Here is a 26,763-nt window from a genome sequence, read left to right as displayed (position 1 = left end):
ACCATTCCCAACCCAAACCATTCCAAATATGAACCATTCCAACCCAAACCATTCCAAACATGAACCATTCCCAACCCAAACCATTCCAAATATGAACCATTCCCAACCCAAGCCATTCCCAACCCAAACCATTCCAAACATGAACCATTCCAAACCCAAACCATTCCCAACCCAAACCATTCCCAACCCAAACCATTCCAAACATGAACCATTCCAAACCCAAACCATTCCCAACCCAAACCATTCCCAACCCAAACCATTCCAAACATGAACCATTCCAAACCCAAACCATTCCCAACCCAAGCCATTCCCAGCCCAAACCATTCCAAACATGAACCATTCCCAACCAAAACCATTCCCAGCCCAAACCATTCACAACCCAAACCATTCTGGTTTTTTTCTGTGAATCTCTTTGTTTTGTAGTTTCTCTTGCATTTACTGCCTAGAACTTAACTCCCAAGAACTGGAAAACTGAAGGGAATCCATAGCACTCTTGCAGATTTGTTTCACTTGGATTTAAACCTCATTCCTTTGCCCTACAGCCAGCACAAGGCAAGCTCTCTCTGGGATGATCATTTAAGCAGGCAAACCCCAACAATTATTTTAGGTTGGTTTGCACCGTCCATGTAAAACCAAGGGATAAAGTTACTCATGCATTTAAAAACAGGCTGCTTTTGATTTCACTTTTTTTCATTTTTTTCCCATGTAATTCTTTTCTGATTGGCCAGGGAGGGTAAAGTTTGGGTCCAGAATAATATTTAGTATGTGGTCAATATAGCTGCTGAGCTTACTGTTCTTTTTTCCTCAAAATTGAGAATTAAAATGAAGAAAAAACTAGCATGGCAAGCTTAAAAATTCCAACCAGAGCTGTGTGTATTCCACATGGCTGCATGTACTGGAGTTAGATGAGGCCTTGTCTGCCATCTCACAGCTCCTGACAGCACTGCAGATCTGTCTTTCAGTGGAAATTCTGAAAACTTGTGAAATCTCGTATTTGTCCTTTTTTTTTTTTTTTTTTTTTTTTTTTTGCCTCTGCTGCTAAGTCATTATTGTCTCATCTTGCACAAAACATACCATCCAATTTCAGAAGCAGAACTTCATATCCATTTTTCCGGGGAGGGATAGACAGTTTTGATTGCATTTTGCGTTATAAACAGCAAAGTGACTGTAGAAATGGCTGGACTTATTGCACTGCAAACCCCCCTGTGCTGAGGGCACGTTTGCATGAAAAGCCTTCTCTGTGTAATGTAAAAGTTTCTACGAATGAGAACTGCACAGTAGTAGTAGTTAGGGCTTTATTACTTAGTTCTAATTTGTATTGATGGCCTAAAAAAAGTAGCATGCTTTGCAGTTCTATGAAAGAAAAGATTATAAATGGAGATTAATTATAATTTTGCTAGCTCAGTACTTGTAAAACTAAAGCAATTTATATTCTTTCTCTTAATGATCTCCATTCCTGATTGCAGTAATGTAATCTAATTGTGATTATGATAGTATCTGAATCATGTGGGCCTCTATGTGATTGGAACTACTCTTTGCATTAAAAAGTAATTTTGGAGTAATGATGAAAAGTTACTGTGGAAAATTGGCAAGTAATATATTTTACTCTGTATCTTAAGTTTCTGCTTTCATTTTTGATTATATCTTATAGCAAGGATAAGTATGATACTATATCAAGGATTTATTACATCAAAGACTTATCAATGATAACTCTGAGTATCAAGGATAAGCACGATATTATTGGAATAGCACAGATATGGTCGAGGCAAGAAATTGAGGTTTTAGATGCTGGGCTGGGGTTTGTGGAGAGGAAGGGTAGGTGGAGGAGGAGCCCTATCAGTATTCCTGGGAGATGAATGTCTTCAGAGGGAAATGCTGCCAGTATTTGGCTGACATAGCAATGTCAATGCTGATAAAAGTTAGGCACAATAAAGGTAGTCAGGTGGTTTTCTGAAGGCTTCTTTGAACTTTTAGGTCTTTGCTTGCAGATGAGAGAGGCCTTCAAGAGCGTCAGAACTTTGATAAGATGGCTTTTAATTACTCCTTTATTGACTGTGAGAAGGTGGAACCAGGGAGGGAATACTCACGTCTCCAAAGCCAGCGCAGGATTGCCTCCAGTTCCTTGTGGGCCTTATTGAATTGTCTTTCAGAAACTATTTGAATTAATTCAAGGTTTCGAGCCAAGGGTAATATAGGGTGTTGAACTGGAGAGGTATGAAAGATCCAGTGATCTTGACATCATTTGATTTAAAGTATTTGTTGAGGAGCAAAAAGCAATGCGAGCCTCACGGCAGGCTGACTTTCAGGGAGTGCAGAGTGTGCTAAGGAATTTTTATCAGGATTTTATTATAATGTATGGTAAATCTACTGAAGAAAATTGGAATGTATTTCAGAAACAGTTGGAGGACATTTGAAATTCATCCTGGTTTAAGTCTAAAGAAGGATAAAGGTAACAATGCCCAATGTGGCTAAGTAGAGTTGTATAGTAAAGAGTAAGATAAGCAGTAAGCACAAGGTGTTGGAAAAAAAAAAAAAAAAAGCCAAATCTGGTAAGGTGGAGCAGTTGAAAGGCTACAGAAAATAAGCAGAAGCAAACTGAAAGGCTAATTAGAAAAGCAAAGAGAAAATGCTGAATGCTAACTGCAGAAAAAAAATTAGTTGAGATGATAATAATATCCTGTGAATATTCTCCAGCAAACTGAAAGGAAAAATAGATCCAAAAATCACTGTAGTGTGGACAAAGGCATGGCGGATTTGTTCAGCAGGTTTTATTTTTGTGTGTGAATACACAGAGGCAGATGGGTGGATGGCTGGGCAGACGGAGAGCTGCTGAACAAAGGAGGAGTGCTTTTCCTTTCTGGGGCAACACGTGCAGCCTCACCTGAGGAACAGACAAACACGACAGAGATCACAATATCCAGCTCAGAATCGTTTAACGTGGCCTGATTGGCAATAAGGGGTGCAAAAAAATTAGTCTGATATCCAGAAGTCAGTGAAACTTTGAAGAAAAGCAGAGCTGTGGGTAGCATTGCTTATGGCCATAGCCACAAAATCCATCAGGGTAGCCCAGAACTCTGAAAGTGTGAGCAGAAGGAAGTGTGGATATATTCCAGCGTGGGAAATGAATTTGTGGAGAAATTATTACTCTTACAAAATAAAACAATTAAATTTCTACCCTCCTCACTAACTCAATCAAAACAGAAATACTTACAATGTATTGTAATTAAGAAATAGTTGGCTTCTAATCGTGATGGTGTGAATTCTAACATCTGTGTTGTCTCACCCTTTACATAAGACTGAAAATGTTATAAAAGTTTTTAAAATGCCTCTCAGTTGCCCAAATTCTGGGTCAGAAAATGGCTTAATCTGACATCCAAGGATAAAAATATTAACTTAATCATATAACTGATTGAGTTTCATATCATTTGCTCCTGGGACTGTTTTTGGGCCAGGGTTGTGGCACCACCAGTGCCCTTTCTGACCTTAAATCTTTGAGGGGGAAGCACCAGAGGCCTCCTCGCACGGGGTGGGCCGCAGTTTAAATAAAAATAAAAGACAAGCTGCAGATATTCCCCGTCCCTTTTTTCCTTCCAGAGGGAGTTCCAGCTCTCCCCTCACGAGTTAAAATTATCCCAGCTCTCTCCTGACTTCTGTCTCAAACTTGCAATTACTTCTAGCTGCTGTTTGCTGCTGCTAAAGGTTTGTCCAGCAAAGGTTGGGGTAACCCTGCAGCTCCAGTTTGGCTGGAGATTACAGACACACACACAAGAGCTGTTTTCTGCAGAAAGTGTCTGTTTCTTTGCAGAAGTGAGTTTTGAAGAGGCAGGATCGCTGTGAATTCCCCCCGACGCAGTGATTTTTGCTCCCCCTGCTGTCACGACAGCAGCAGATTAACCAACCCTTTTTGCCCACTCAGACGCGTGTTGGTAATGTGGATGCACAGGATGCTTTTGTTAAAATAACAAACACTTGCAGCTAAGGGAGGAGGGAACCGTACAGTATTTAAATAAAAAGCCAGCCCAGGGAATATTCTACATTTAAGACCCTGTGTGCTGAGCGAAAAATTACAGGAATTGATGAACTTGAAAGATTATTTGCTCCTCTGAAAGACTACTCCAAACAAGAGAGAGTTACTGAAAAAATAAATAAAGGGTTACATTGCCAAAGCTCCTTGTGTCTGGGAATGCTTTAATCCAGGCTGTGGAATAACTTGGAATTCCTGCCCTGAAATTATTACTTAGACTGAGCCCCTTTCAGAGAAGTTGCTGTAACAAGATTTTTTCTTTCCTTTCCGGGGATCAAATCTGATTTTTCCCCCAAATTAATTTGTTCACCTGGCTCTGAAATGCTCATGGAGATGCCTGTGAGGCTGTGGGGTGGCCCCAGTGTGGGAGGTACAACCTTTGACCCACCTGCCCACCAGGAACCAAATTTTTGGGAGTTGAAGCCTCTCTCTGCAAAGGAATTTTCATTTCCTGCAGTTAGCAGTCCTGCCTTTTGCTGCAGCCACCTGTGTCATTTAAAGAATGGTGTATGCACTAAATATGCAGATTTTAATGATCTAAAGTTGTGTTATATATAGGTAGTATATTAGTTATTATATATTGTTATATATTGTCTATATATTAATAGTAGAATATATATATATGCACAGTACACCATATATTCCATATATCATATCTATATTATATTATATTTAGTGTTTGTATATTAAAGATACTATGATATGTAGAATATACAGACACTATATAGAATAGTGTACATATACACAAGAAATATTATATATGCTATAAAATATACTATTATAAACATATAAGCATAAATTTATATATACTTATTATATACACATTATATATATGCATGCTGTATATAATATAGCATAGTATATATACTATAAATATAGAATATATATACACACTATATGTAAAATATAGTGTATAGTATATATGATGCATATATATAGAATGTATGTTATATATACTATATAGTATATATGTTATATATATATGATGTATATATATAGTAAATTAGATATGGTTTATAAGTTTATATACTAATATATCTTAATATATACAACAAATATATCTTAATATATACTAATATAGACGTACATATGATATCTATTCAATTTCTGGTTTTATATGTTTTTATACTTCTATATAATGGAGGTATAAAACCTCTATTATATGTTTTATACCTCTGTTTTATATTTTTTATATCTATTTATTTATCTATTTTTACATCTATCTATCTGCCTATATCTACACATTTGTTTCTTTTTCAGCTGAAAATCTTTATTCTCATTGCATCCCAATTTCCCTGCCTACCTGCCCACTAATTTTTGAGGTTTGCGGGGCATTGCCATGAATTATTTGCCCGGTGCCGAGCATTCCCAGGGCGTGAGGGACACAATCCCATTGTCCTGGGTGCCCACCTGGTGCTGGGCCCCAGCCAGCAGCACCCCTGCTTCCAAGGGGTGCCCCAGCCAGGCTGTGTTTCCCAAATAAAAGCAGAAGTGAGGTTTGGGCAGGAAGCAGGAAGGTTTTTCCGTCGGGGGAAGTGTCCTGCTGGACACTGAGCGCTTTGTGCGGGCCTGGGGCCGGCTGTCTGCCTGCTCCCTTAAGGGAACTTGACAGATCTTAAAAAAAAATCAATTTTAAGCTCACATGCCCCAGTGGGTGCCAAAGCCACTTCAGAGAGGCTGAGAGATGGCTGAGTCGACAGGATTTGACTTCCCGAGGTAGAAAGGTGACAAACTCCATCATGAGAAAGGGGCAGCTCGGGGCCTCCAAGGCCGAACCTGCTCCCAGGATCCGGGGCCCGGCGCCGTATTGAACCTATTTATCTCTTTCATGGGCCCAAGGTACCACGGGGAAAGAAAAGTTGTTCAAAAAAACGCTGGCAGAATTCAAGGGTGTAAATGATGAATTACTTTTCATCAGCTGAAAGGAAACATACTCCGGAACAATACTGAAAGGGAGCAGGAGCATCTGACCTCCTGCTTCAGAGCAGCCAATATCTTCATTCAAGAAGACAACCATGAAATTACACAGAAAATGGGATTGTCATGAACAGCCCCTTGAAATCTCAGTATACAGTCATTACTGCATGGGAAAAAGCCTTCATCCACACATCATAACTTGTAACAGACAAGGGAGGGGAAAAAAAAAACCCACCCTGAAAACTGGCCTTGGAGTTACCAGTAGGAATGTAGAAAATATTTGTTGATTCAAACTTTTCCCCTCTAGTCTCCCAAATCACTGTAAACAGACATAACAACGTCCTAACCCCGGTGTAAGCCCGGCTTTCTGGCCACAGGCAGCTCGTTGGAGCTGTTTTGTAAATCAGAGGCAAGGAAGAGAGAGGGAAAGCCAACCTATCACTTTATTTATATTATCTGTCCTTGGTGATTGATTTATCATTTAAGTGCTTTGAGAAAAGAGTCCAGAAACCGTTGTCCAATTAGTGCTGCCCTCTGAAACCGCGCACTATAAATATTCGTAATTATCAGACTAGCAAAACAATCTTCATCAGGGTAACAACTGATTTTCTGGGTTTGCCTAGCAAAGTTTATATTTATCCAAATTAGGCAGAGAACAAAGAGCAAACAAGAGGCTGTTGCTTTATATGAGAGTGAAACCAATCACAGAGAATGAGCAGCCAGGAATATGGGGATAAAAATAACACATTTAACTGTTTATTTCTTGATTCTTGCAGATTTCTACATTGACTTTAATTAAGCTAGCCCTGGGCTAGTGGGCACGGAGAGGGGTGGGTTTTTTTTATTCCTCTTTTATTTTTTTAATTCCTCATTAAGCTGTTTTTTCCTTGGCTCTTGTGGCTTTAATGACTAGTCCCATTAAATAGGTCAACGGGCTGCTTTTATTTCAAGTTTTATATAGACTTATATTCCACTGAATCTTAAGCACGGAACACCCAAAGCCTTTCCAGGCAAATTCCTGCAGATAGAGATGCATTTATCTCTCTTTTCCCTTCCCTCCACAGCAGCTGACCTTTCACTGTGGTGCAGATGGGGCAAGATCTGGAAGGTTGGTGCCATTCTGGGCCGGCCAGGTGTAAAAACAACTCCCAGGTAAGCGATTGGATGAGGTTTGGAGTGTGAGGAGGAGGAGGAGTGGGAGCACCTGCATTCCTTCCATCACCTTCCATGACATTTCCCTCTTTCCCACCATGGGCTGGACCAGGGGATGATGGACGAAGCCAACCTGAAGAGTGCAGGGGGCTGCCTGGAACAAGGGTGGTGCACAAAAAGGACATCAGGACATCAGGGACATCCCCCAGGGACAAATCTCCTCTCTTGGCAGCCTGGATCAGCCCTTTGCAAAGAGAAGTATGAAAGGGAAATTTCTTTGTGAGAGGGTCAGAAAGACTTATTACCTGAGAAAAAGAACAAGTCTTGAGGTCTGAGAGTGAGGAGAGAGAAAATCATCTGAACTAATAATTTCTTTATTCATTGCCAGGAGTGAAAATGTTTTCTAAATGACTTTGTCTGATGTCGGTCTAGAACAAAAATTGATGCTCCAGCATTGCCCACGAGATGCTCCCAGCTCTATTTCTGTGTTTCCTGTGTTATTCTGTAACCCAAAAACATGATTTTCTGTGTGTAGGTGTTTTGGAAACGTGTCTAGGAAGCTACTGCTCTTCTGGCCAGAGGTCTCCATGGAATTCCTCCTTCTGAGACACAAGGTTGGTGCCATGGGTTTCTCTGCAGCAGAGTAGGGTTTCCCCTCTTAAAAATATTTCACAAACAAAACAGAATCAACATTGTTGATGTCTGTAAATGCTCCCAGCCTGCCTGAGCTGCTGCACCACAACCATCTTAATCCAAAAAATGTCCTGTACTGGGAATTATAACTGTTCGTCTTCTCCCAGGTTTTTATCAGGCCCTTGAAATCTATTTTTGTTGTGCAAATATCCCATTCGAGCACCAGATTGGCAGCACGAAATAACAAATGTCACTAATGTACCAGACAAAAACCTGGCAGAAAGGTGCCTGGGAAAATCTGTGGGCTTCCTTGGTTGCCACAGGTAGAAACACAGCTCTGGTGCAGCAAATTAGCTGATTATTAGCTACTTAAAGATTCAAATTCAGACAGCCCTTCAGACACAATTTAAACCACTGTTTTAAGTGCAAACTGGGCTAAAAATAATTGGATTCTCAGCTCATACCTCCCAAGCCTGTACCCAAGGCTTCTAAATGGAGAATGAATCAGCCCATTTGGGGTTGTGAGTGCCAGGCTGGAGGTGTCTGTGTCCCTGCTGCCCCTGAAAGAACTCTGTTCAGATTTTCCTCCCCAGTCTTGGGGCTTTCCTCCCCAGCCCAGTGCCTCGAGCAAGGGGAGATCGATCTTATCATCAGGCTGCAATTTGTGGAGTAATTAGGACCTTGACTGTGACAACCTTTAGCCTGTCAGCAGTTGTGGTTTAGCTCATAGTTAAAATGACAGTGGAAACTCTATTGCAGCTACTCTAAATATATCCATATTTTAACTAGATGAGGTGATATGTGGGTTTTCAGTGATTTGTTTAGATATACAGGGGAGTGTCAAAGGACTCTTTAGGCTGGGACTGAGTCCATTTGATTGTCTGAAAGGTGATTTTGATTGCCTTTTTCCTCCTGTGGAGCTGGATGGTGATGAGAGCAGCTGTCCTGCAATGGGAAAGCAGGGAATCCCCAAAGTACAACCAAAGAGTGGGTACAAACCTGTCACATGCTCTATTCCACATCAAAAGATGCCTTTTATTCGGGTTTAACAAATTAGGCAGGTAGGGCTAATCAAGCAATTTGACCACTGAGCAATTTTTAATGCTCCAACAAACCGACCTCAAACTACACAAAGGCTGTGCAGCTGAAATTTAAACTCCTTTTATACACATAGATTTTTTTTTTTCTATCCTGCCTACATTTCAGCACACTTTTAAGGAGTTGTCATTATCCTAATTATAATTAAGCCACTTGAAATAAATTCAGAGAGAGTAAACAGTGTAAAAATATCTAAGTAGGGGAGCTGGTCCATTGATTTTATGGCTAAGTTATCACCTCATGTATAAATGCTACAATTGATAAACAATACCTTTAATTCAGCAGTCAAAATGATGCTATTAACTTGGAAAACGGATGAAAAAAAAAAGCTAATGTGAATACCTCTGTTTCTAAGCAGAGTGACAAGAATCACTGCTCCATACGAGCCAATCCAAGGGCAGATTGAACTTTTGGCACACAAATCAGCGGTGGAGAGGAGGAATTTCCTTCTTGTTGGTAATAATGCTGGGTTGCTCCTCCTGGAGCAGGGAGCATTCTATTGAAATCACAATATCCAAAGTATTAACACCAGAGGCAATGAATGGGATTTCCAAGAGTGTCTGGGCCCTGGATGCCAGTCGAGTTTCTAGGTGATTTTTAAATGATGTCTAGAACCCATCTGCATCCTTTGGCACCCACAGCCCTTCAGACTGTCAGGTTTTGATGCCTGCCTCGATTTGTGAGGGATCTAGTCTGGAGCAAAACTAATTGTGACTGACAGCACAAAAAGACAGGTGCAGAATTGAAGCACAGGTCTAAAGCCTTGGGCTCGTGGAGCTGATGGACTTTTAGTGTATTTTTAATGTTTCACTGGCTCCTTAATTAAATAAAAATATTTTGGATAGAGCAGCAGAAATCAACTTCTTTGACTGATATGAATCCTGTTTACTCTCCAACTCTGAACTCAGCAGGTTAAGTAATTGGGAGACAGAAAAGTTCCTATATTTCTATTTCCAGCTGGTGGTACACAAAAGGCAGGAAGTTATCTCATTAATGGGGCACCAGCTTTATGCAAATTATAGTAACAAAAAGGCTTCCCTTCATACTTTTCATAAATTACCTAATAAAGTAGGAATAAATGGCCATATTCAAGAGCCTTTGTTGTATTTTTAGCACAAGACTCTTTCTGTTACTGCAAATATGACTAAACGCGCCTTGTTCAAAAGGGGTGTTTATGAAATAAGGCCACTCAAAAGCTTTTATTCCTTAACAGCCTTCAGTTACTTTTATGGCACAAAATTAACATAATTAGTCACAGAGAATAGATGACATAAGCAGCGTGCCATGCACAAAAGGGGAAACCAGTATCTAAGGAAGGTATTTTGAGAGATCAAAAATTTTCAAAGTGCTCAATACTAGAAGGTCCTTTTTATTTGTGCACAGCCTTAAGATACTTTCTTACTCCGTGAAATTCCCATAATGAGATGCAGCAGACAGATGACATTAGCGATGAGCCATTAGAAAGAGGTCAGTTTCCTCTGAAAGATAGTCACTGTTCCTGCTCGTCATTAATTTGCAGCTTCAAAGCAGCGAGCATATGATAGTCTGGCATGTTAAGCAAGTTGCAGTTATCTTTAAATAACCATTTTTTTCCAGTTATTAGAAGTTAAAGTTTTTAAACTTCTGACTGAAAGCAAAATTAAAGCACGCAGCAGTGTAAAAAGGCTGTGGAGAGATTAGAAAAAGGAAATCAAATGTGTTTTAGAAATGAAGTTAGCTTTTCCCCAGGGAAAGGCTGCCTTAACTTTTAGTCCGAGAATTTGGGGCTTGCATATCGACCTCAGAGACTTGATTGCTTGCTGGTAGAGGAGGGAAACTCACTATTTTTAGCTGTTATCTCCTTGTTGGTTAACACGGCCCAATGTAAAGGGCAGAAATGCACCACTATGGAAATAACATTTACCAGAAGCAAAGATACCCGAGGTTCTTGAGCAAGGTGGGGGGAGATAAATGTATCTGCTGTGCTTGTGGTTTGGTGGGAGCTTTGGTTACACCTCTGCTTTGGCAGTGAGGTATATTTGGATATTTGGAAAAGCTTAGGAGGCTCAGATCATGTATTTTCCATGAATCCTTAGGTGCAGTGCAACAGGCAAGAGGCAATGTGTGGCATGGAAATCTCGGTGCAAAAAGTCTTGTCAGATCTCTAAATAGTGTCCCAATGGGCACTAGAAACCCCTCCTGTTTGGGTGAATTACCCGGGCATGTTGAGGCATAAACCCCACTGAATTAAATTCTAATAACGTTCATATGGCCAAATTAATACTTCTGATTTCCTCAAACTGGGGTTGACTCCAGTAACTCTGGCACAGAACGAATCCACTGGCAGTGCTCTCCTCTATTCAGCATTGTCCAGGCAGCAGGACCCATTCTTGGCTTGAAGACTCAGCCAGGATTGCTTAAACCAGAATCCTTCTGAGGCTTCACCCCTGACAGACTCGGCACTAAGCAGGAAGACCAGAAATTAATGTACTGTTATTAAATGTATTGCTCAGACTTCAAATCCTCGAATTTTGTAATTTCCAAGACCAGTGTCTACCATTATCCATGATTTCTATCAATACCAGTCTACCAAAAGCAATTTTGGAAGATGGATACAAAGGGGATGTAGTGCAGATTAAAACTGAAAGCTACAAGTTATTCCCTGAGATTCCTGTAGCAAAAGGAAACCTATGATAAGGAAAGGAATACAGGAAAAGGAGATGCTGGTAATTTCTGTATGCCACATTCCAGAATGGATTACATCTGCTTTAACTAATAAGAATCTATAGAACAGAATGAGAGGATTATGAATTAGATGTTCTTGTTAAGGTCTGGTTCAGTTTTAATTAAAACACGAGAAATATATATGTGCATTTGTGCACACAAATTCTGGGTTATACATCACACACACACACACAAACCAATACATAAAATACAGACACCCTTGTTCATTATACCTAAAGTTTTGCTTTAAACACAGAGCTTTATACATTATTTTAAACACATTTTTAACACATGTTAATAATATTCATGCTGGTGCTTTGAAAAATCTGCGAGATGTGGTTAATGAAGAGAAACTGCAGCATAAATTGCATGTAAAATATGCAATCCACAACAACATATTTTTTCTCAAGCTGCAGTTTTTTTTACATTAAACATCTTTTAGCTTGTTTAAATTTATTCCCTATTGTTTATAAAGAGCATCATCAGCCACCACTGCTTGAAACAACTGCAAGTAGTAAACCAGGCAATCTTCTTACTTTAATAAGATTCTTTGGTTAAAAATAGATTTTAAGTCCATCTCACATTAAAGGGTGTAAATCCTAATGAAATTGCACAAAATGTTTCCATTTTCAAGGAATGTTTTCCATACAGTGAAATACTTTTTTTTTTTTATTTTTCCTGAAATTTCACCAAAGAAAATAGCCAGAAGTTTTTTTGGTTTTTTTTTGTTTGTTTGTTTGTATTTTTATTCCTTTTATATTTTACCCCAGACTCTTCTTTTTAGACAATTAGACAATTCTAATTCACTTTCTTTTATTTTTTTCCCCTTGAAATTCTGATTTTCTATATATTTATCATTTCCACTCTTTTAGTTTATCTCAAATTTGTCCACATCTTTTTTGACCTGGGTATTTCATGACTGAAAGGTCATTTCATGATTATCAATACAAAGGAACAAAGAAGGATATTCCATATTATTTCCATAGGCTGTTTTTATATTTCCATAGTATCCATAGGCTTCCTGAGGTTTTTTGCATCCTTTTTCTACAGCACCATAACATTTAAGATTCTGAGTTTTGGAACTGCCCTACAGTTACCTTACCAGAACATCCCCAGTTCTGCATTTAACACCCTGGTAATTCCTAACCAACCATAAAAGGTGTACTTTTCCTTCTTTAATTTAATGGGAATTTTAAGCTTTTTCTCCAATTTGACATGGCCTTTTGAATTTTAATACTACAATATAATGCAATTTTGTGTCCTGCTCTGGGGTCCTCAGCACAGGAGAGACATGGATCTGCTGCAGAGGGTTCCAAGGAAGGACAAGGAGCTGATTTCCTCTGCTGAGGAAAGACTGAGAGGGGAAAATAGGATATTGGGAAGGAATTCTCCCCTTTGAGGGCACAAATCACCCAGAGGAGCTGTGGCTGCTCCTGGATCCCTGGCAGTGTCCAAGGCCAGGCTGGACAGGGCTTGGAGAGCCTGGGATGGTGGAAGGTGTCCCTGTTGATTGGAGATGGCCTTTAACTAACCCACACCATCTGGGAATTCCATGCACTGGAATTCCACTCTGCTTGGAGAGTGGGTGAGGAGTTTTCAATTTCAGTTTTTACTCTTGGTGTCCAGAAATCTGTTCAGTCCTTCTCATCCACAAGAGATGAGGCAGCGCTCAGAAATCAATCCAGGCTTTTACAGCTTAAGAGATTAGCCTACTACAAGGAATTGTTTTGCTTTATTACTGTTGTTTCTATTAACAAAATTGCTGTCCATCCAAAGACTATAATTTATATCAGAATCCTCCAAAAACACACATGAAGACAGGGAACCTGACACAAACAATTTGGTGAAAAGCTGGTCACAATGTTGAACATGACAAGGAATGAGTGGTGACTTAGATCTGTAGATCATCCAGTCAATCATGTTATATTCACATCATGTATCAGGATTTCTATTCATTTTAACAGGTCTCAATTATTTTAAGATACGGGCCAATAAATGAATACATGTTCATCTCTTGAGGAAGCTGATTTCTTACTGCCACCATGGAAGTCGCAGATATGGAAAAATGGGAAAAAATGGCCTTGGACTAGATGTAGTGTAAGTATGAATGAGGGGAGGAGTGGCAGGGAGGGGATGGATGTCATTGTTGAAGGAATAATGGAAAATAAAGAGGAAGAGGTGAAATACTCTGAAGGTAAAGCTAGAAAAGGATGTAAGGACAGGCAGAAAGGGATGGTCAGCACCCAGAGATTATGTAGGTAACACAGAAAAGGAGAAAGAGGCATTCCCATGGGTGAGAATGTCACTGAAAATTTCATTGAATTGACCTGGAAGCCTAAAATATAAATTGGTAGAGAAGCATAAGCAACTTTATTTCTGTTGGATTTAGCTCATAAAATTGTTCATTTTCATGTCTCAGTTTAAACAAGCCATAGATTTTCCAAATCCATATCAAGTTTGCGTTTCACCCAAACACCTCAGAGTGGGTGAAAGTGCAGATGCCAAATGAATAATTTTAGATTTGAGTTGAGGCCTCTCCAGGGTGAAATTTGACTGTGGTTTTGCATTACTTCTTTCAATGATTCCCTGTTTGAACTTGTGCTTGCTTTTCCTTTCAGGTGTGAGTTTCACTGTATTAACATCACTCAGAGGAGCAGCAAACCTTACTCAGCCACAGATTTTTTTGCTTCTGCAAACTGATCTTTTGTATTTGCCATTTCACTTGCTCATTTATTTGGAAGCTTTAAATTTTCTTGGGACATCCCTGAATCTTGTAGCTATTAGCATAGAATGACTGTGGATGGAAGAGAATTAAAACTTATGTCGTACCAAACCCCTGCCATGGGCAGGGACACTTTCCACTGTGCCAGGGTGATCCAGCCTGGCCTTGGACACTTCCAGGGATCCAGAGGCAGGCACAGCTTCTCTGGGCACCCTTACCACCTTCACAGGGTAGAATTTCATCCTAATATCCAGTCTAAACCTACTCTTTGTCAGTTTGAAGCCATTTCTCCTTGTCCTGTCCCTCCAATATCTTGTGAATTGTCTCTCCCCACCTTTCTTGCAGGCACCATTCAGGTCCTGGAAGGCCACAATGAGGTCACCCAAAACTTCTTTTTCCTAGGTGAACATTCCCAGCTCTCCCTGTCTTTCTTCTGAACAGAGCTGCTCCATCCCCTGGTGCCTCCTCTGGATGCTCCAGCAGCTCCAGGTCCCTCCCGTGCTGGGGAAGCCCAGAGCTGAATTACTGCTCAGCTCCACACCCAGCAAGGCATTTTGCTGCCCTCCAGAGATGGAGATACAGCTGATTTTAAGGTTGCAGTCAGACCTTAGGCTCTACACCTTCCTCAGAGCTGTTTTGGCCCTTTTTTTCTATTTTTGGGTTATAGAGTAACAGTGTCAGCTTCCAAATTATTGCTTTGTGAAAGAAAGAAAATTAGTCTTATTTGTTCATCTCAAGGAAGGGTATTAGTGTTAAAAGCCACAATTCATAAATAGATGGAAAAAATTGTTCTTAAGTGTCCCAGCTTTGGGCTTTAGCTCAGTAAAGCACATGCCAGGCTGTGAGCTGTTTATGTTTTAATGGGCCTTGGCATCAACCACAACCTGAGCAGGTCAGAATTCCATGTTTCCCCCACTCATGGTTGGAGTTTGGTGCTACAGCAGAAAACAAAGGAATTGGAAGAAGAATCCTATTAATTCCGGCTGCTCTAATGCAAAACCGGGGTTTCATTTTTAGACTTCTATTTTCTACTTTAATTATATAAATCTGAACATACTTTCAAGATTATGAAATAAGAGCCGGGAAGCCAGTTATTTTTCATCATTTATTTTTAAAGCAAATTTATCTTTGAATTGTCATCTGTTAAAATTCCTGAGAAGCAGACCACAAATGAGTACAATATGAACATGATTTTCCATGCCAGCCCAATTCGAGTAAAAGATGTAAAGATTTTTATTTTCTTTTTTTTTAAGTTTTCCTTTGAACACTTCAGCCGAACACAAAGTGTGACCTGTTCCACCTCAGCAAGCCTTGGGTCCCTCTTCAAGTTTACAGGGTGTATGTGCACACTTGTACATGTACATCCAAATAATACCATGCTAAGCCATGAATTGGCAACACAAACTCAATTAAATCTTCAGTTTAATGGATTCTGAAACCTTGAAATGCTCTGCAAAGGGAGCAGCAATGGGAACACAGGAAAGAGCTAAAAAATGCTGTCTTGGAAATCACACAGAGGAGGATCTTAAGTGCTTCCTTTCCTTTGTGGTAATGGTCTAACATGAAATGTCTTGATAAGAAAACTCAAAGTTCTGTTTCGTATTTTGGATTTCTAAGAATTTTGGATTTCTGGTAATTTCTGGGTACTTTGCTGTGTGCCTATGGGATCCTTTTCTGTTTGAAAGCTCTCCAGGCTCTATTTTTTTATTCTCTCAAGTTCTGGCCATCAACATGTCACGTATCAAACCCTGATTGTCCTAGGTGGACAAGTCCTTTCTTCTGAAGGGGCTGAAAACTGAAAAGTTGGTAAATTCCATCCTCAAAAGTGCTTCCTTAACTAGAAACTTGATGAACACTTTGATTAAGGATGGAAATGTTTGTCTTCATGTGTTCATCTTATTCTGCTGAAGAGATTTGGAGCTGACTTCTTTTAGCCAAGGTTTATCATGTCCAGGCTTTGGTTATGAACACAACCATGAGGCTTTTTTCCTACACAGATTTTCAATAATATCTGTGTAAAATGTCTATTTATGCATTAATAAGGCAAACCTAGATGTATCTCACCTGGCCAAGGATCCTCAAATGCAAATTCAGTTATCCTTGAATTTTGCTCTGCCCACGCAAAAGGTTTCCTCATCTTTGGATCCGCTTGAACCTAATTCTGTGAAATAATATGATATTTCTAGTCAAGTGTGACTTCTCCAAGGATACTTTGCTTCTTTTCAGGCCATTTAAAGTGCTTTTTCTTTTTCTCTGACACAGAAAGAATGATTGTAACTATAAAGTATATCCTCATCCTTCCTTTGTAACTTGCAAATTTGGCATCTAAACTGTGCCAAAAATGATTACTTTTGGGGCTTTGGTGAAGGATTCTGACTGTGATAGAAAGAGGAAGGAATATAAGTAAAACAAACATTTATCACTCTGCTATTTGCATACCATGCTTAGCTCAGCTATGATTTAAACCAGCACATAAAGCCCCAAAATGGGCTCTGAACAGCAAAGTTGAGCTTAACTGCAGCAATGCTGTAAGCATTGTTAGAATATATTGGAACAAAAGGACTTAACATTAATTCTTGGCTTCTCTTTCAAATTTATTAACTTCTTGGTATATTTTTGCATGAACTCTGATGGACTGAGCCATCCATATCTATCTCCAAAGGTTTACAGTGACAGCTTAGTGCTTTGAAAAGGTTTCAGTATTTATTTAGTTGCTTTTATTGGGCTTTGGATTCTCTGCTGCTAAGTATCTTCCCTTGAAGCCAGAATCCACATTTTCAGGTCTCCATCTAACCAACCTTTTGGGACAAAGTGAAGTTCCTGAAAGCTTCAGCCCAATATGCTGCAGCACAATTACATATTGAACAGGGAAAGGAAATTGGAAGGAGCAACTGACGATATTTTACTCTTATGAATTAGTACACAAATACAGATTTATAGCCTGCATGTGTGTTTTGTTTTGGCTGATGGCTGTAACTAAGGACACCTGTAAGCCAGGGGAAAAGGGAGAGAATTAAAACTAAAGGGAGGGAAAATGTAATGATATGCAGCATTTCAGAGCTGATTTGGAGTCTGTTATGTGAGCCTTAAAAACTTGTTTTTCTTCTCCTGGAAAACCTGTACAGTTTAGCTGGTGTGCCTTAGTGTAAAGTATGAAATATAGTGATTTTTTAAAAGATTCTTACAGTGTTTCCAAAGGAAATGTTGAGCTAAGTGTAGAATTTGTGGGATCAGTTAGCTTATAAATAATGATCCTTTATGCTGGCGTTGGGAAATCCATGTTCCCACAGCTAGTTCAATAAAGCAATTAATATCAATGAATGCTGAAGAAGGCAAATCTCCGTTCACTTTTGTCTGGATTAGTTAACATAAGAAAAATCCCATCCCTCTCCTGGAGTATTTAACCTTCTCCTAGGAAGACATGCTAATGAAAGGTAAATAAAATGTGCTGCTTGACATGTGTTTGCCATTCCTCCCTGTTCCTCGCGTCACACACTTTCCCTCTTACAAGACAATCCACATTTATTTTTTTTTTTTTCCTCTGGAAATCTTCACCGCGGTTATTTTGTTTCATGCATCCCTCTGTGCCAAACCTGTCTTGTCATTCTCCCTCGGCATTCCTGCTGGTGTTTCTGGGCTATTCCTGCTCAGCTGAATTTCATTAAAGAGGGACTTCACCTCCAGAACTCACAGATAATGTGTCTCAAGCACACTCGGAGCTGAAATCCGCCACGTAGAGAATTCCTGATTTACTTGGCACCGCCTTCAGTCCAGGGGCAAGTGCTTCTCCTCACTCAGGGCATATTTCTGTGGCCTACATAAAATTGTCCACTAAAGGAGAAGAAAGGTCTGTCGAGGGAATGGGTGTGGTTTCACTGACCTCATCCCACAGCCACGAATTTGTGCGTTTGGGCTTTGGAGATCAAAATTTTTGATAAAGCAGAGTCGTAAAACCGCCCTGAACTTTCCCTGCGTTTGGCTCCGTTATCTGAGATTTCACACACAAGCAGTTAAAAAAAAAATAGCTTAAAAGATTTTTATCTCAGAGCGGCCAAGAAGTGTGGTAATAAGGTAAAGGTTGAGAAGCATTGTTGGCATAAGAAATCCCCTCCTTCCCCTGGATTTATAACACACCCAGCTTAGCAAGAACTGGCACTGCCGAGCATTTTCTGACAGTGTTGGGATAATATATTGCAAAAGGCAGAGTGGCCAAGTCTCACACCTGAGGAGTAAGACACACTTCATCCTGCCCATGGAGAAACCTAAATCAAACCTTAACGTTACTACAATGCAATTACTCCTCTCCTAGGAGTTCCAAGTGCTCAGGGTTGATGTGTAAAACTTGTGATTTTGCTATGCTGGAAGAGTTTATTAACCCCTTAAGTATTTGTATGGCCTCTGCTTTTGGAGGGCTAGGCTTTTAAACTTTACTAGATGAGTTTCAAAGGGAAGCAATAGAGTGCGATGCCTTGGGTGTGAGGCCAAAGCAGCTTTGCAATGGAGTTTAATTTTTTAAAAAGTAAATAAAACAATATGTGGAGCTGTGGATTGCTTTTCCCATCATCAGTGAGTGCTGTGAGACCTCCCTTACTCTTCAATAAGGAATTTTGTTTAATGATGAAATAGGCTTTCCACATTTGGGAGATTCTGTGGAAGGCTGGGGTTGCTCTTTTGCAGAATCACGGAATGATTAAAGTTGTGAAAGACCTTCAAGATCATCATGTCCAAGCTGTGACAGATCCCCACCAGGGCACTGAGTGCCACGTTCAGTCATTCCTTGAACACCTCCAGGGATGGGGACTCCACCACATTTTCCATTTTGCATTCCTCTTTCCAGATGTGAAACTCTGTATCTTGCCACAGGCACTTCTTTCTCCTTGTTTGTATTAATAAAAACCCTTATTTCTATAAAAAATCCTATGCTAAATTTACACAAATAGAAGGAAAATTTTGGTGTGAGATGTGCCAGAGTCTCGCAAGAAAGAAACACAGTGTATGAGCATGAAATGCTGCTGCTTTTGCATGCTGCCTTTTTCTGCACATAGACTTTCAGGAGATCATATTTCTCTCCACACATATTCCAGAATCTCTCTCTCTAGTTCTTATCATGACTTTAATAGTTCATTTCCATTCCATACTCTGCATTGTGTTACTTTTCTCATGTACCCTGTTTGATACCTCCAGTGAAAGCAGAAGAGAATAAACAGAGACACCAAGTTCAAGCCTCATGTTCCATTTATTATTATGACTGTGGGAAGTTTAACTCCAAAATGATAATTTTATCAAGAGATAAGAAATAGGAGCAGACATAGTAAAGCAAGAGTTAAAGTGAAAAACTGATAACTGATCTTGTAGTTTTGTGGTATCATTCACATGAAGACTGATACAGCTGCTCAATAATTTTATTCTTTTGTTTATTTATAAAATCGTTGGGGTTTTTTTAATTTTGATTTTTTTTGGAGTTTTTTGTTTTTTTATAATATTAGTATTGCAGAATAGGGAACACAAAATTCAAGCCCCCACAATATTTGTTTGTGATTTGGTCAACCCCCATCAAAATTTCAGTCTGTCATCATCAATAAGAATATTTCATTTCATATCAGTTGACAGTCATATGTGCTGGCTTATGGTGATCCTTTTACAGACTTGTAGCTGAAGTTCCTCAGCCTTCCCTTTCCTGGTAAAAGCTAAAATTTGATGTTGGGTTATAACTTTTTATGATGATCAGCCCAGCAGAGTTATTTTATCGTAGAATGGATATTCTGTTATTTTAGGGCAGCTTAATGGTGTCTGACATGTTGGTCTACAGGAAAAAGCTGGGTCGTGAAACTGCCATCACATTTCCAGTGATTTTGTCCTGACAGGGAGAGGTTTAATGTGGCCTCTCCTTTCCTGCTGAACAGAGAATTAAACTCATTCTTCTCTCATGGACATGGGCATGGTGTGTCCTCTCTGGCCAGGAAAGAGCCCCCGTCTTGGACAGGTAACTCTATGTGGGCCCCAAGAGCTCAGCTGAGGTACCATTTAGGAACTGCATGATTATTTGCATCTTTTGAGCCACATATGACAGCACTGATGATTTAGGGAATGCAAAAATGCTCCAAGTGCTGGAAAAGCCTCGAGGTTCTTTGTCAAACTGGGAGTAACCTCTTCAATACTGCACAGGACAGTGAAGGGTATGAGTGTGGCTGAGTTTGCCAACTCTTGGGACATGTCTCAAAACAGATTCTTATTTCTTTTAGCCAGCAGGTATTTGTATTTCCAACCCTGCTGGAAATCAGGGAACAGGTTTGGCAGGAGTGCAGACAGAAACAAACACCATGTACCATTTTCTCCTTGCCCTGTGACATCTCTGGTGAAAACTGAAGCTCCTGCCTTATGGAACAAGTTTAATCTCCAGCAGAAATTAACAAAAAAAAACCTTTTTAAAATTGCCTACTGTAAAAAGAGTATCTTGCTGCACTAAACATATTTTTAAAGATTCATTTATGCTGATTTCAGATAAATATGTGCCAGTAGAAGAAAAATAACCTCCTGCAGATAATACAGGTAGCCACAAACTTTGGCTGTCCTCTAATTCCCAAACACTTATCCCCACATACACTTCCTGTTCCCTGACTCTCATCAGCTGGAAAAGTCATTATCTGAAGGGAGAGCTTTGCATCTGTCAGCTGGGAAAGTGATTACTTAAATTGATAGCAATAGCAGTTGTTTTAGTTTGCAATGGCCATTTCAAACATTCATTTTTCTTATTTTTTTTTTGGGTGGGGGGGAAGTTGTTATTATTATTTGATCATTTTATTGTTGTGAACATCAAAGAATTAAACAACATGAACATCTCAGCTTCTTGCTGACACTTCTGGATGGGCAAACTTTGGAGATAAACTGGCCTGGACAAAAGAGATGGGAATGACTTTTGGAGAGTGTTTGAATTTGAGCAATCACACCAATAACAGAAAGTGGTTTTTGCTGCCCTTTCCTTTGTGCCTACTCTTTAAGTTGTCTCTTCTCCATAATTTTTTATCCTGACATGTAGGTGGGAATCAAATGCCATCCTGGGGACCCTCTCCTTGTCCTTTAGAGTCCTCCTCAGAGTCAAAATTGGTAAGAATTGGGATCACCCTAATTAAGTTGAGTTGATTGCAAATTGATGTTTCCTTACAGGAATTGAAGCCACCTCCCCCCCACACAACCAAATCATCTTTTCAGTTCTGTGAATTGCCTTTAATTGCTATGAAGGACATCATAAATATCTGGTTCTTCCAAAAAGTTATTGGAAGTCTCAAAGTTTTCTTCAAAAATGTAGGCCAGCTCCAAAATGCTCAAAAGTGTGACTTCATTGAATGCTCTTAACATCCATATTTAGTTCCCAAATAAGTAGCCTAATTTTCCGTAACACTGTGCAATCAGTAAGTCTCATTGACCTCACTGAGTGTCTGCCTTCTCAGCAATTCCAAAAAAGAAAGCAATTTATTTAGAAGTCAAATATACTCAGAGTCTTCACTTGTTCATATTTTCTAAAGAATGTATTTTTAAAAAATGTATTGAACTTTCTGTGTTTATGTGTTCTTTGAGGGGCAGAGACAGGATGAATAGTTTTTATGTGTTTATCTTCAGACACTTTGATATTATTTTAGTCTAAAAGGATATTAATCTTTTATTAGATTTGAATAACATGAGAAGATTGAGATGTCTTGGGCTGTGTCGGAAATAAAAGAGCAGTTGTGTCCTCTATCCTGTTGGCTTGCAAAATGCTTTATGTGGAAATTTCCACCCTCTTATTTCAAATGGTTTCAGAATTCAAATGATGGAGCAACCTGGCTTTGGACTCCAATGTTGTCTGAATGTCTGATCCTTTGAGTTTTGTTATTTTGACTCTTATCTCCCATATTTTTATAACCTGAATAACTTGTTGTCAGTTCATTATTGAATGAACCATTTATTATCCTGAGACCTGCTGTACAAACACCGTTAACAATCCTGTTATTTATCCTGTGAAATATCACAAACTGTTATGAGTATTTTATTAAACATGAGGCACCTCAATAAATCTCATGATGGATCTAATTCGTAACAAAAAATGAACCATGCAAAGTTCAGAATATATTCCTGTAATACTTTTTCCAGACAGGAGACCTGAATTTTAACTCCTCCTGGCAATCAGAGGACAGAGTTATCTGGAATTTAAACTTGTGTGTTGGGGTCTTTTGTTTCACTAATACTTGTCAAAATTCACACTTAATGAATCCTCCCTCCCTCCTATATTTCTTGTTAAAGGTCTGTTTAAGGTATTTTTTTTTTCCATTACAACCATGGTGAATTTTCATTTAAACAATAAAGAAAAGCTTTGCAAAAGTGAGCAGCCCAGGCTCAGAGCCAGCACCGGTGGAACTCGTGAAAGATGATGGTGCAGATTGGAAGGTTTTCTGCCCTGGTGCTCATTTTACATTTCCAGTGTCTTCTTCTGTCTCCTTTCACACATCTCTCCAAGTTTCCACTGTTTCATTAGGAAAAACATTCAACAGCTTTTACATACACTGAACCAACCAGGGCTTCCCTTCCATTTTGGCTGATTCTTATTTTATGGTCTCTAGAAGGTTGTGTACAATTACCCACAAAATGCTGAGAACTCTCTTTACTTTTTCTCTGATTGTTTCTTTTTTACTGCGAGTATTTTTATGACAACAGGAGTGGACAACTCAGATGTGCTGCTGTAAATTTCCCTAATGAGTCTCTTCTTCTACAGCCTTTCATCTTTCCCATATTTCCCTCTCATCCAAAGCATTCCAGGATGATACCAAGCCAGGACACTTATGCTTGTGTCCTCTTTGCACAGATGAAAAGGATTTCTTTGAGTGTGAGAGCTGAGAGGTCCAGGGAATGTGGAATGTGGAAGCACATGACATCATGAAACACCTGCTTGTTTTACACCTAGACTTTGCTGTAGAAACCAGTTTGTCAATCCCTCCTGCATGTGCTGCCTGTAAAACCTCCTTGTATGTTTGTTATTACTGTTTAAAGTCATAGTTTTGTGTCGTGGAAGAATGATTTTTGGACAAGGAGTCGAGAGTGGTGCGGGGAGCTCTTTTATGGTCTAGGGTGAGATTAAGTCAGACGAGACAACATCACATCTGAGAGCCATTTATTGGGAAGGAAAAGGGAGCTGTCCTACTACTGAGGAAGGGTAGAGAAGACAGAGAAGGAGGAGGAAAATGCAGAAGGACACACAAGGCTCAGAGGGCAGCGGTGTCCAGCCTGGTGCCCGGCCACAGGGTGAGTGAGGAGTGGCAGTACAGAAGGGAAAAAACCCAAATGCCATGTTGGTTAGAGCCAAGGCAAAACCACAAGACCTAAAAATCCCCAAATCTTGTGTCACAGTTCCTTCTGTACCCCCTGGCCCTCCCAAAGTCTGCCTGCTGGCAGGAGAGCATTGTGGCTGCACCGCAATCCATCGGTGCAGAATTTTTCCACTGATTTGGTCCAGTGTCCTTGGTGTTCTCCTGCTGGCTCCTTGTCCCATGCAAGACATGAAATGTTTGCCAGCAAAGCCCTCCCAGAGCCAGGGCTTTCTCCGTCCTCTGGAGAGGATTCCTTATAGAATTATTTCCATCCCTGGCTGCCCATGGCACATATGCCTCCCTCCCCTCCATGCCCCTGACAAGAGGTGCTGAGACACATCAGAATTACCTCAGTTCACCTGGTGGGACAGGTGTGCCCCATCCCAACAGCTATTTAAACCTTCCAGTGTTTGGAAATGGGAACATGGCTTTCAAAGCCAGTTTTCAGCCAGGGGATGTCACAGAATAAAGGAGCATTTGCTCACAGGCTGTCCCTAATGCACCAGGAGGGGCTTCAATGTCTCTGTATCAGGAAGAGATTATATTGCCTGTAATAAATAAATTGAATATTTCTAGTAAATTCAAAATCATATTGAAATGGACACAGCTTCAGGAGGAAGAGCAGAGAGATGCTGCAGGTAAGATAAAATCTCTTTATATGGCTCTCCAATAGTTAATTGGTTATTTGCATCCTTGTGGTTTGGATGGGACATTATTTTTAGGATATCAGGTGAACACAAATATAACTGCCAAGTTTTATTCTCTTTCTTTTTGTGGTACCTGAATGTTGGTTGAGTTCTTTGCTTTAATGAAATCCTTCCTTTCCTGGACTCTTTACTCTTCTTCAAATGTTAGAAGGTAAGTAGTTTTTCATAGTAGTTCTCTCACCACAAGGATTTCATAGTAGTTTTTTATATGCTACAAGGAAAACTCCTTAATTTTACCAGTTCAAATGTATACATTTTATATCACGTAAACTTTTTGGAAGATAATACACTGAACGGGGATAGAAGACTGGATTGGTGATTAATTAAAAGGGCATTAAATACAGCTACTTTAAATTGAAGGACAGAAAGCAAACAGGCTTTCCCACCTCCAGAGTTTTGACAAATAGTGAAGTGCAAAAATGGACAAAAAAGTGTTTATTTTTCATATGCATCTAGATTTCAAAACGTAATAGTTTGTCTGTATGACTTAAACCCACATTTAGTGGATGATCCCTGCAATTTGTGAGCCTCTGCTGCAGTTCAGGACTGCAGACAGGCTCAGGGAGGGCAGGGCCAGGAATTCTGATGGGCATGCCATGGAAGGGTTGGCAAATGCTGTGCAATGAAGTGATTACAGCATCTCGTACATCTTCTGATCAATAAGACAAAATTCAGTTGCCCAAATGAAAATCAGTCCTGACCAGACAAGAAAACTGCATGAGATTGTTCTTTCTATCAGTGCAAATAGGAGTTGCCCTGTGATCAGAGGGAGTTTGCAGCAGACAACTCCTGTTCCATGTGGCATCGCTGCTCTTGGCATCTCACCATGAAATGCAGTCCTGGATTCGGGCCAGATTAAACAGCTGAGCAGCTCTGCCTTCACATCCAGAGGCACACGAGAGCAGGAAAATAATTCTCCAATGTCAAAATCTATTTTCTTACTTTTAGCAGTAGCTAACATTTTGTGATATATAATACACAAGCCCATATAATGAAGCAGTTTGTTTTATGAGGCTACAAGGACATATGTGGGGAAGAAATACGATGCATTTTAAAAATTTGTAGCAATGGAGATTATTCACACTTTATGTGGTGTTGGAAGTTAATATTTGTGATCTTTGTTGCTGTTGTGCTGTGCAAAATGAGCATTGCTATTACCTAAGTGACACATCACTGTGGATTAGAGACATCAAATCCCAGAATTTCTGATTTTTATCATCTCTTGTTCTACCACAAGAAGGCTGTGGGAGTTGAGAGCTTGTTCTGGGTTTTGGGGGGGTACTTTGAAACATTTCATGCCTTGTGATGTTTTTCAGTGTAATTGAGGGAGGTTCAGAAGATCAAGGGACTTGGTAAAGCCACCAGTGCAATGATTTGCCAACAATTTTTCCAAAGTCTTCATTTTGCAGCCATTGCCACCCCACAGAAAGTGTACTTTTAAAAGAAGTCAAATTATTTGAGAAGCAATTTGAGGTTTTTATTGAATCAGGCTGTAGCTTCAGAATTTTTCACACATCCCTTAGTTTTTGGTTTTCCTTTGGAGCAGCAGATATTGCTCAGGTGCAAGAAGGTTGCCATCCAATGGACCACGGCCGTGTAGACATACAAAGCTTTGAAATTTATTTCCTATCTGATTTTTTGGTGTGAACTGAAGCTGTACCCATGAAGTTTATTAATTACAAAACTTTTAAGTTTATTTCCTACCTCGTTTTCTGGGAGGAACTGAAGCTGTACCCATGAGCTGCACCTGAACATTCTGAACTTCCCATGGCTGGGAAAACCTGGCTACAGGAGTATCCGAGCTAAATTCTCAAATTGACAGAAATTTTGTCTAAAAATAATATGTGCTAAATTAATACAGGCATCCAGTAATGCCTGATAAGTCACGCACTGCATTAAAACCCTACCAAAAAAAAAAAAAAATCAAGACAGCTATAAAATAATTGGGAGGTTTTCTTTCTTCCTGTGAAGATCATCAGTATACAGTAAGTCTCTTAAAGACTGGTGTTTTAAATTATTAAGGCTGCCAGTTTAATGAAAAAGTAACAGCTCGATTCAATAATTCATGACAACAATTTGAGGCAAAGCACACAAAATATTTTTAGCGTGTGTCTCAAGAACAGTTAGACACAGGATCAAAATATGCAATGTTACACACAGTATGTTCTTATCTGTTAGCTCTGGTAGAGGGAATAAACATTTTTTCCTGATGAGAAAATCAAAGTTTTGTGCCATTTCAGTGAAGTCAAGTTGACACCTGCAGAGAAGCAAGTCATGACATTTTAGCAGACTGGGTTTTCCTCACCCCCCCTTCAGTTGTGGTTTGTTTCTTCATTTTATTTACCCTGACAGACAAAAGAAAAATGTTGAGATGAGGATTTGGCATATTTTCTAATAATTCTTCTTTTTTTTTTTTTTCTTTTTTGTTTTCCTCTTCTCTTTATTTTTTTTCCTTCATAAAATAAGTAG

This window comes from Ammospiza caudacuta, chromosome 8 (assembly GCF_027887145.1).
Source record: "Ammospiza caudacuta isolate bAmmCau1 chromosome 8, bAmmCau1.pri, whole genome shotgun sequence".
Taxonomy (NCBI): domain Eukaryota; kingdom Metazoa; phylum Chordata; class Aves; order Passeriformes; family Passerellidae; genus Ammospiza; species Ammospiza caudacuta.
This window is presented reverse-complemented; position numbering follows the sequence as displayed.